At 41.4% G+C, this 10,497-nt stretch overlaps 1 long non-coding RNA gene across 1 annotated transcript; it reads left to right on the top strand.

The window, feature by feature from the left end:
• Window positions 1-212: 212 nt before the first annotated feature.
• Window positions 213-7,532, top strand: LOC135451811 (uncharacterized). The gene is made up of 3 exons (XR_010441444.1): window positions 213-344; window positions 1,166-1,240; window positions 6,252-7,532. It is a non-coding gene; the product is annotated as an uncharacterized LOC135451811 (long non-coding RNA).
• Window positions 7,533-10,497: the final 2,965 nt, after the last annotated feature.

Genomic DNA, 10,497 nt, shown 5'->3' with positions numbered 1-10,497 from the left:
CATCTGAGGGATCCTGTAGCTCAGCAACACAAAAACCTCTGAAACAGTGACTAATGTATCCCCCACAACTCTCTGAATTTCTCATACAGCCACAAATAAAAAAGGAAGAGCTAATCTTTCTCTCTCCCATCTCTCTCCTAAAGCACCAGCAAAACAAACTACCTAACTCAACTCTGAATTTACATAGCCCTTTAACAAGGTACAGCTGTGTCAATTTATATCACCTGTGGCTCTGGCCCATGGCTATATATATGAGAAAGCACTTCTGACTTTTTTTTTTTTTTCTTCTTTTCCTTGTTTGAATGCTCCTGTTAAGGGAGAGAAGGAGACCTAGTAGGTTACTGGTAGGTAATTAATATCTGGGTTTTGTGTGTAGAGGAAAACTAAGAAATTGTAGGCCTAGGCATGATTTGTGAGAGAAAAAAATTAGTGGAGAAAGGGCAATGCTTAGAAGAACTGAGTATAGAAAAAGTCATTGTTGAGGGAAAGGCCTGAGCAAGGGCTGAGCACTTGCTCTCCCTACAGCAGGCAGCAGAAGAGAGTGGGCTGAAATTGTACCAAGGAGGTTTGGGGTAGAGGTGGGCTGAGGTCTCTGTGTAAGAAGAGCTGAATGTTGGAACTGACCTAAGGAGTTTTTGGGGTATTCTCCATGGTGGAGAAGCCAGACAAGGCTCTGCTAGGGGATGACATGAGTACGATGATCCTGCCTTTGAGGCAGACAATTAATTCTCTTCACTCTCTCTCTAGTTGTATCTGATATCTTTTAGATAAGAGAAGCGACAGCTTTGGTACTGAAAAAATAAAACAAAATAATATAAGCTCAGTCTTGTAGCATCACTATGCTAAAGGGGAAGAGGTTTAGACTGCATACAGATCCTCTGACATTGCTCCCAGCAAGTGGGACAAGTTTTGAGGATACTAAGGCAGGCTTTGGTAGTAAAGGATTGGCATTTTGTAGAATTAGTGTGGTGTTTTAGGTATTTCATTATGTAATTACTATATTAAGAGACAAAGGGCAATCCAAGTGAAAATGTGAACTTTGCAATGTGGAGGCACTGGGAGCTGGACTTGTGAGGTTCCCAACTAATGTGTGCATCACTGAGGTTGTTTTGCACCATGTACTGGGGTTGCAGAGAGATTCCTAAGAAAACCTTTTACTGTGCAGGTGACCACTATTCCAAAAGAAGCAAGGATCTGATTTTTAAAATCATCATGAGTGCTAACAGCCCTGAATGTCAATGTAAGTATTTAATTTGAATTTTCCAGGCCTCTAATTCTTCTACCTACCAGATCACTGGAAATAAGGTTCAGCACATGTTCAAATGCTGAAAATGTGGCTGATTTTGTACCTGTATGTGTCTGAAATCAAACAACTTTTTCTTAACTGGGAGCTGAAGAAAAAATATGTTATCCTGAAGTCTGAGGTCTCAATGTATTGAAGGAAGTGTGCAAAGAGTGGTGAAAAATATGGAGGGAGCAATTTCTAATGGAAAACAGAACACAGTTTTATAGTGCTCTTCCCTGGAATTTAGTTGTCATCCAAGTGTTTCCCATGAACAATAACATTCCAGATATATCCACCTGGTAGCAATGGGCATAGCTTTAGAGTTTTAAATGGTTTTTTTAGCATATATGAACCTGAAAACATACTTTCTACTGGGAGACAAGCTGTTTGGTGAAGAACTCCCACTCTTTTCCTCTGCTTTGATATAAAATTTCTCTTTTCATTTACTAACGTACTTATGGAAATAATTTGCAAACATATTGTATCTCTTAAGTTTGAGATATTATGCCATTTGTTCTTATGCAGACTCCTAAGTGAAGGCATTGTGGGGGTCCTGCTTAAACAGTGGATGTGAAGAAAGCTTCATGTATTTCATGGGTTGGTGGGTAGGGACTGTGCTGCAGCATTTCACCTCCTGCTTGTTGAACAATTGTGCATTAACTTTTCACTTTTCATCTGAAAGAAATAGCAAAAGTTGAGTGTAGCAGTTTTAGTCACAGAGATTTTGATATAAAAATAACTTCCAGACCTAAAATAACACATTATTTGAGGGAAGCTGAAATAAACTGTTGGTGTTGGTGTGAACAACCCCATCTATTTTTACAGATTGCTAATTCAGAAGCAAAAGCTAAATTGGAAAGAATGCTGTATTAAATAAATACCATATGCATGACTCATCAGCATGTTGTTCCTTTTCATATTTAATTATACCTAGACTTCAAAGTCCATTCTTTACCTTAAGATGCAAAGAAACACTGTTTTTTAAAAACAAAATGCAGTAAAATTTAGGGATTTCAGTCTCAATTGCTTCATCAAAGTATCCAGGACACCAGCTACATAACAGGAAGAACAAACTTTACATGTGATAATTTAATTTTGCAAAGTTTGCCATGCATCTGCTTTAGGACAATAATCACAAGCAGAAGAGCAGTGCAGCAATTACAATGCCAGGCAGTCGTTTGTATTGAATAGGTCATTTAGAATGGAGTTCTGGCAAGTGTAAATGTCTGCTGTGCTGCTTACAGCTCCTCTTGGGCACAATAAGATTTGTGAAAGTGTTTTCTACTTGGTGTTTCTTGAGCAAACATTTTCTTTGGAGGAGTCAGGGATCTGTGTCTTTTTCTTGTTTGTTCTCCCTGAGCACAAATGACAACATAATTATTGCATGCAAGGTAGTGGTGGTGTTGAGGGACTTTCAGCACATTTATGATTTTATCTAAACTCTTTTACTTCCTCTGACTACAATTTTTCAGAAATCTAGTAATTGTCTGTACAGCTCGTATATAAGCCTTACAATTCATGAAATTACTATTGTTATGGATGATGGATAGTGACATTTTTACTTTTATATACCAACACCTTGTTCTATTGTTGATCTTATGAAATCTCATAGCTTTCTGTGTGGGAAACAGCCTTGCAGTTTGGATTTTGTCTCTACAGATAATCACAGTGGAGGGTTATTTTTTACATTTGGTTTGATGGATAAATAGCCCTGTATGACAGTAAAGAGGACAATCTGGTGTGCTGACACTTGTGAAAAAATGGCAGATTAAAATGTGGTATAGACTGGTACTTCATGTATCTGGGAATAGGATTTCTTAACATCTTTGCTACCACTGATGATAAGTTATTTAATGAGATCATCTGAACCTGCTCACTGCTGAAATAAAAATAAAACAAACAAAAAAAACCTCAGCAGAGTTCCTGGATCACCCGCTTTTAGCTAGTTTAAAAGAGTCAGGAGATGTAGAAATTTAGAAATGCAATTTTTATTTTTACAATAATTGTCTCAGGGCTCTGTACACCTGAGATGGAACCCTTGCAAATCCCACAGTTCCTGCAGGATCTTGTGGTGAGGTGCATTTGTGTGGGTGCTGAGGTTTGTGAGCTGCCCTGGCTGCTGTGCTGTGAGGCTGAGGTGCCTGGGGACACCCAGGGGTGCCACATCTGGTGGTGGCTGCTGCCATCAGCCCTGCTGATGCACTGCCCACCTTGTCCTGCAAGGGCTGCTGCACTTGGCTCTCTGGAGCTCATCCTGACAGAGGGGAGAGCTCCTGGGTGAGGAGGGAGATGGCAGCTGTGTTGTAGAGACAGGACTTTGTGATTGCTTCCTTGAAATGCTTTCCTGCAGCAGCTGTGGCTCTGGGTACCATGGCTTAATTCCCAATAAGTGAAATTTTGTAATGTAATGCCTGGGCATTTCACAGTTTTATGGTGTTCTCTACAGCCCAGACTGGCAGGCCTGCTCTTTACCTTCCGGGGCAGTGACAAAGCAGAAGGTCTTTTCTAGACAGTAAGGTCCTGAAAAGATTTCATTGGGAATTCCTTTACTTCATGCACATTGGCTGTTCATTGAATTTCTACTTGACTTATTCTTGTCCTACATTCACCACTTTTAGGCAGAGGGGAACACACCTTTTTTTCTCTAGGAAAAGGCTTTATTTATTTATTTATTTTAAAATTTATTTTTATCTATTTATTTTTAAATTTAAATTTCCTCCTCCCCCACTGTTGCTTTTCTTAAACCTTGAAGGGAATTTCCTGGTTACAATGTCACCCTTGTCTTAGTTGGTGTGCCCTGAGATAAGCTTGCTTTGCTGTGGTGAAAGACTGGGGGCTTGATTTGGTTATTTTTGCTTTGGCTTGCACAGGCTTTTTTGAGTGTTATTGGCTGTATCATTCATCCCATTACATCAGATGGCAAACTCTTTTTCCTGAACATCAGCTATATATAGAGGCAAGGAGATAAATTTCCAGACCAAAGATTTCTGATATTCTAGGGTCCTCTAATTTCAGATCATTGTCACACTGGTGAACAACAAGGGCCTTGGCAGAGTTCAGTTTTATGTGTAGCAGAGAAAAAAAAATTGGAGCCTCTAGATATGATATGTCTGGCCTAATTCTGGTATGGTTCAGTGAGCTGTGCAGTGTTCTGCTTGATTTACCTCAGTGTAAACAGTGTTTGATCTCCTCTCCCACATTGGTCTGGTCCCCCCTCCCCAAGCAGGGAAGTCAGGAGAAGTTTTGATCCCCATAGAGCAGTGGCCTGGCCTCCCACAACTTGTTTTATGTGAGGCCTCCTCAGCCAAATCTCCTGTGTTCCATTGGATGCTGCTGCTTCCAGGATGTGCTGTTCGTGTTCAGCCTGCTGTGCTGGCACTCCTCTGCAAGCCTTTAGTGTGTCTGTGGTGCTATGAGCACCCCGAGATGTATGGACAGCCTTTACCATGGTTTGCTTGAATTCCTTCTTTATTTTTAATGGGCGACACAGATCTTATAAGCTAATGTTTGTTTTCATCTAGACCATAGACCTCAACAGCCTTTTGGCTGTTTGCTTGATTGTGTGTGTGTGCAAAGTGCAGTGTTTTGTAGAAATTCAGTACTGCAGGAAGAAAATACCTTTCAGATGTGCTTCCCCTGAAAAAAACAATTTCTCATTTTCCAACATTATGCATAGTTATGGTATTCTGATTTAATTACATACAGAATAAATATAACATAGACCCCAAACTGGTGAGATCAGCTTTCAATCACAGCAGGCCATAAGCTCTAGTAATTAACCATACCGCCACAAACCATCCCTGCTAATAAATCCAGGGTGAGAAAAAGGAACACAGTTGAGGAAAAAAGGAGAAATGAAAAAGACAAGATTTTATAGCAAAGGGCCAAACAGCACCCTGATGGATACACAATCCATCCCTCAGAAAACATAGAGGGTAAAGCATTTCTTTTCCACACAGAGGTGCCTGAAGCTGGGGATCTGGAGCTCTTCCCTTGAGCTGCTGGGGCTGAGCAGGGAGGCTGTGACACCTCAGCCCTCTGCCCTTCCCCAAGGGCCCTGAGCCCCTTGGGGGGCCCAGAGAGGAGGCACCAGAGTACCCCCAGATGGGGGATGCTATGGGCAAGCTGCCTTGGGGAGGAGCTGGCCAGGGTGAGCTCTGGGCTGCTGTGACCCAGGGTGGGAGATGTGAGCAGCCCTGCCCAGGGTGGGAATGATGGCAGCAGCACAGCTGAGTCAAGAGACACAGAGTCAATGTGGGTTGGGAGGGCTTCACATGGATCATTGCTGCTGCTTTTTAGTGGTGCTTGAAATTTTCCACTCAGCTTCTGATGTGGCACGTGCAGCCCTTGAAAGTTCCCAAACTGGAGTCTTAACAAAAGAGAGATAAAGCAGGGAGTCATCCTTCAGCTAAAAACAAACAAAATTCAAGGCGTTCTAAATGAAACAATGGGAATTGTAGAAAGATCACCTGTTTCATTTCAGTCAGGCCCCCAGAGATATTAAACACACTTACTTCACAGACTTAATTGCCTCAGGATGAGGCAATCCTGTATATCTTTTTTAGAACCATTAATAACCTACTTCACCTGATTGCAGCAAGTATTTTATTAGAGGATTTGTCAAATGGTAAATGCAAGGACTTTATGCACAGATAAACAACAAAAATTGACCAAATTTAGCCTCCACTTACAGCTAAAGCTCATTTTTATTTTAATCTTCCATTTAATTTGAAACTTAATAGCTTTTCAAAAATTAAACCTACGTGATTTTCCTACAACACTTATTTTGATTAAATCAAATATGCTCATTTGTACAATACTCAGTGCCTTGTTATTGAGCATTGTTGAATAGGTGCAATTTTATACTTGCTCCTTTTATTCATGCCATGACACAGAAGAAAGCATAAATTCTAGAAAGATCATGAAAAACTAGCCATCCACAATTTGTATTTGTGTTTGTTTACAGGTGTTTCTTTGCAAGCACATGGTGCTGCCCTTCAGAAGGAGCCAAGGCATGCACGCAACTGCAATGTCTCATTGCCTGGATGGCAGAAAAGGCTCTGCACTTGTCAGGGTGTCTCAGTGACAAGGTAGAGCTGTGCAGTGATGGTGGCACCGTGTTTGTGAGCGAGGGGAGGCTGCTGCTGTGCACGTCCAGCCCTCCTGGCCATGCTGAGGGGGAACCAAACTGCTGGGAATCCAGCAGCAAACAAAAGCAGGAAGTTTGCAAATGTCTCCTTCAATGAAAGGATGCAACAATTTGCTTTCTTTAGTATTAAAAGGAGGAGAATGAATGGCCTAATTTTTGTTTTGGGATGAAGAGGTAATAACAAAGAACAGGCCATCCACTGTTTAATTCTCTGTAGCTGTTGGTCACAAAAAAATTGGCTGATATTTAGAGGAAGGTAAGATTAGGCTGGATATTAGGGCAGAATTTCTGGCTGCTGGGCTGGTGAAACATGGAATAGATTGTCTGGGTGTGAGTAGAAATCTCCTTGATGGAAATTTGGAAAACGAAGTCGGATCTCTGCTGTTTGGAGACAGGTCCATCCAGCTCTGGGGCTGGGCTGGTGCTCTGCTCTCATCTGTCTGCTCATGGGGCTCTGTCCTAGGGCAAGGCCAGGCAAACACAGCAGAGAGACCTTTCTGTGACACAGCAGGAGTGGATCTGACCCTCAGTGTGCAAGACACATTTCTGGCTGGGAGTTAAGGCATGGCTGGAGAATGGTGTCTGTCTGCCCTGCTCTACAGAGCTAATCCATCTTCTGCTGAAGCTACTTTTATTAGAACTTTGTGTTATGAATTTACACTACCATGTTTATCTTACTGTTCTTAAACAAACCAAAGATCTAGCAGGGCTTTGGCACCACCTTCCTCAATCCTAAATGTTTTAATGTAAAATATCACTGTGGTGCCTCAGAGTGCTTGTAGTTCAGTGTCTCACATCACTAGCCTTTGCATGATCAGTGCATCCCTCAGAGCTCTGCAACCAGAAATTCCCTCTCCTGTCTTCTGGTAGTTGCCATGGTGGCAAAAGTAGAAATGGAAAAGAAAATGAGAAAGGGAAATAAAGTTTCTAGAGAATATTGCATAGCCTCTTAGTCTCATTATTTTGATTTCCATTGAAATATATGTTGCTTAAATTAAAAAAAAAAAAAAACAACAAGGTATGAAATATAGAAACATTCCTGTGGGTGTTAAAATGTATTTTATGATATACCTGCAGATTCACAGAGAAATTTTTTGTGTACATTTCAGTGGAAGCTCAAGAAGAGGTAATCAAAGGAAATTTCAACTGCAGAAATATTATTTCCTTATGAAATACATTATGACTTACTCTGCTGTTGTGTGCTGGGGACTTAAAGAACATTGTGGAAGATAAGGACTGATTATGAATTCAGTGTTGGTGAAGATTAAAGATCCCCCTTAATTCCTGTTGAATTATTCTAAAAGGAAAATCTCACGTCTCAGCAGTGGATGTGTGCTGGCTCTTTGGCAGGGAAGGCGGAGAGACAGGGACTCCTCAATCCCAGGCTGTGTTCTGGGGAGGGTGCACTGCCAGCCCATCACACAAACTCACCCCTCTGTCTAGCTGGCCAAAGGAAGAAGATGTTTGCATGTACAAAATAGGAGGAAGACATTTTCATGTACAAAATGCCCCTTAGCCCTAAACCTCTCCTGAATTGTCTAAATTTCAATTAGAACCCTAACCTCAGGAACTATTAATGCATTTTTTTGAAACCCACCTTTGTTTCATTAAATGGGATATGACAAAGGAGAATATGACAAAGAGGGGAAAATCAACCTTTAATAATATTAGCTTACCATCAGTGATAAACCTAATAGCATTTGCATTTCGGTGATAAAAATCCAACTGGATCCAGTGCAGGACAGTCCTTTTTGAGTCAACAGAAGCCAGCCTGGCACATGCTGCAGGTGGTCAGTTCTGCCCTGTCCCTCTTGCAAACAGGATTGTTCTTTCATTTTATTCAGAAGGTGCTCTTAACATCAAAGTGTTCTCACCATTCCCTTCCTAAGGAAGTGCCCTGTCTGCCACACTCACCAGCTGCTGCCTGACTTGGGCTCCCCTTGGGGCTCTTTTTTGCTTCCTAGCAGTTGTTCGTGTTGCTTTTTAACTGGGGGCACATCTTTGTAAAAGGATGGAGAGCACAGCTCTGAGGGGTCTGCAGGGATGTTGGCTGTGTGTGCTTTGCTTACCAGGCTTCCAGCTCAACATCCCTTGGTGGGTTGGATTTGAACCTGCTATTTTTTGCTTTCAGTCTGAGTAGGATGCTCCTAGGATGCCTTTCAGGATGCTGCCTCCTAGGAGCCCCAAATAAATCCTTTCTTTCTTTAGCTGTGTGTTGAAATCAACCTGCTGCAGCCCCTGGATGCTGAGCAGGGCTCAAGTCCGTGCTTTGCGAAGGCCAATCTCCTCACAGGGACAGGGATGACTGCTTTCAGTATCTCCACTGGAATTAAGAATGGGAGTGGTGCCAAGCTGCTTGTCATCAGATGAAAACACAAAGTATTGTGTACATGTTCACACAGAAATTTTCTAAGTTATTTATTACTATTTTTTTTAAAGGTAAGGGAAAAAAAAGTGCAAGTGAAATAATATTTTATAGCAGCTCTGCAGAGAGTGTTTGGGCTCTTGAGTTGTGGGCTTTTACATTTTGTTTAAGACTCATTTTAGGTGATTTATGTTCTGTTTGGATCTAGGCCCAAGGTATCAGTAAGAGGCTTATAATTTTGCAGTGACTCACAGCTCTCTGGAGACTTAAATTTCTACCAGAATGTTAGCTTTTATAGAAAACTAGGTGTTTTCTGCACTTGAGACACTGGATCATAAAGTTATAGGACTGGAGAAGACCTCAAGAGGTGAGCCAGTCAATCCTCCTTTCCCAGCTACAGCTAAACCCATGTTTGGGGGTTGGAATGTATGTAGGAGACAGCTCGGGAATGGGGAAAGAAGTCTGGAAAATAAATAACATCAATTGATTTCCTAGTTTAGGATCCATGAAGGGAGAGTGATCAGGGTATAAAAGCTGTAGGTTAAAATGACACTTTAATGTCTAATTCTGTGCCTAAGGAAGCATGCTCTCAGGAGCCCCAACAATACCAGTTGTAAATGAAATCTCTAAGAGCAACACTGTTCCTCAGCTTCATCCATCTGAGTTTTGAAGAACACCCTTCTCATGATCTTGTGCTTGCTGCTCAGCACTGTTGATGGCAGAAAGTCTCTGTGTTATGACTTTCTGTGACTTCACATAGTGTTCTTTTGCTCTGCTTCGTTTTAAGACCACTTTGCCATAGCTTCAAATTTAAATAATTTTAGTCATGGCCTGGTGTAGGCCACTCATCTTGATTGGGACTTTCAACCTCCTTTACAGCTCAGCAGGTAGAATATAATGTTTGGTGTCACCTTGGGTGATGAGCTGTTAGACAATGAATGGCTTCTCCCCTCAGGTGTGAGGAGCTGCACGAGCAGAGCTTCATGAGCTCTGTGTGTGGGAAGCAGGATAAATGTGGATCTGTACCCATTCTCTAGGCAGACCTCGATGGGGTCCCTTTCTCTTCAAGGAGATGGAGACCAGATTTTAAAGGATGTGACGGCAGACTAAGAAAAGTCTTCATTTGAGACTTCCTTGTATGCATAACAGGGGCTTTTGTTTTCTTTTGCAAATGGTTTTGGTGTCACTGTGTGTGTGGCTTTCATGGTACAGAACTGGAAAAGCATTCAAAAGGAGCAGGGGAGAGCTAAAACAAAGTCTCAGAAGGGAGTTGCTGTTATCCAGGAAAGTAATCAAGACTACTCTTGCAGGAAAGACAGTTTCTGCCAAATAACCTAACTTCCTTTTCTTCAAAGAAGTATGGGTGGTGATCCTCATCAATAGAAAAAATATTTTCATTTCTAAAAAGAACTGTTTTCCCATAAATTCTGAATAATGGAGTTCTGAAGAACTCCAGGTATGCAGGACACCCAGATGTGCTCCTCTAGAAAGTCTTTGTGAACTGGAAATTTTTCTCTATTTCAACTCTTTTTTTTTGAGTCTAAGGCACTGAGAGCTTGATACAAACTGTTTTGTCTGGAGTTTTAATGAGACATTAATGGTCTGAGTTTCCCATCTTTGCTGAGCAACTCTACAAACCTTTAATCAAAATCATTGCATTCTGAAATCTGTATTTCAGATAACACTGGTATACAAAAG

This window comes from Zonotrichia leucophrys, chromosome 9 (assembly GCF_028769735.1).
Source record: "Zonotrichia leucophrys gambelii isolate GWCS_2022_RI chromosome 9, RI_Zleu_2.0, whole genome shotgun sequence".
NCBI classification, from domain to species: Eukaryota; Metazoa; Chordata; class Aves; order Passeriformes; family Passerellidae; genus Zonotrichia; species Zonotrichia leucophrys.
The sequence above is the reverse complement of the archived record's forward strand: the minus strand, read 5'-3'. Positions and strand labels throughout refer to the sequence as shown.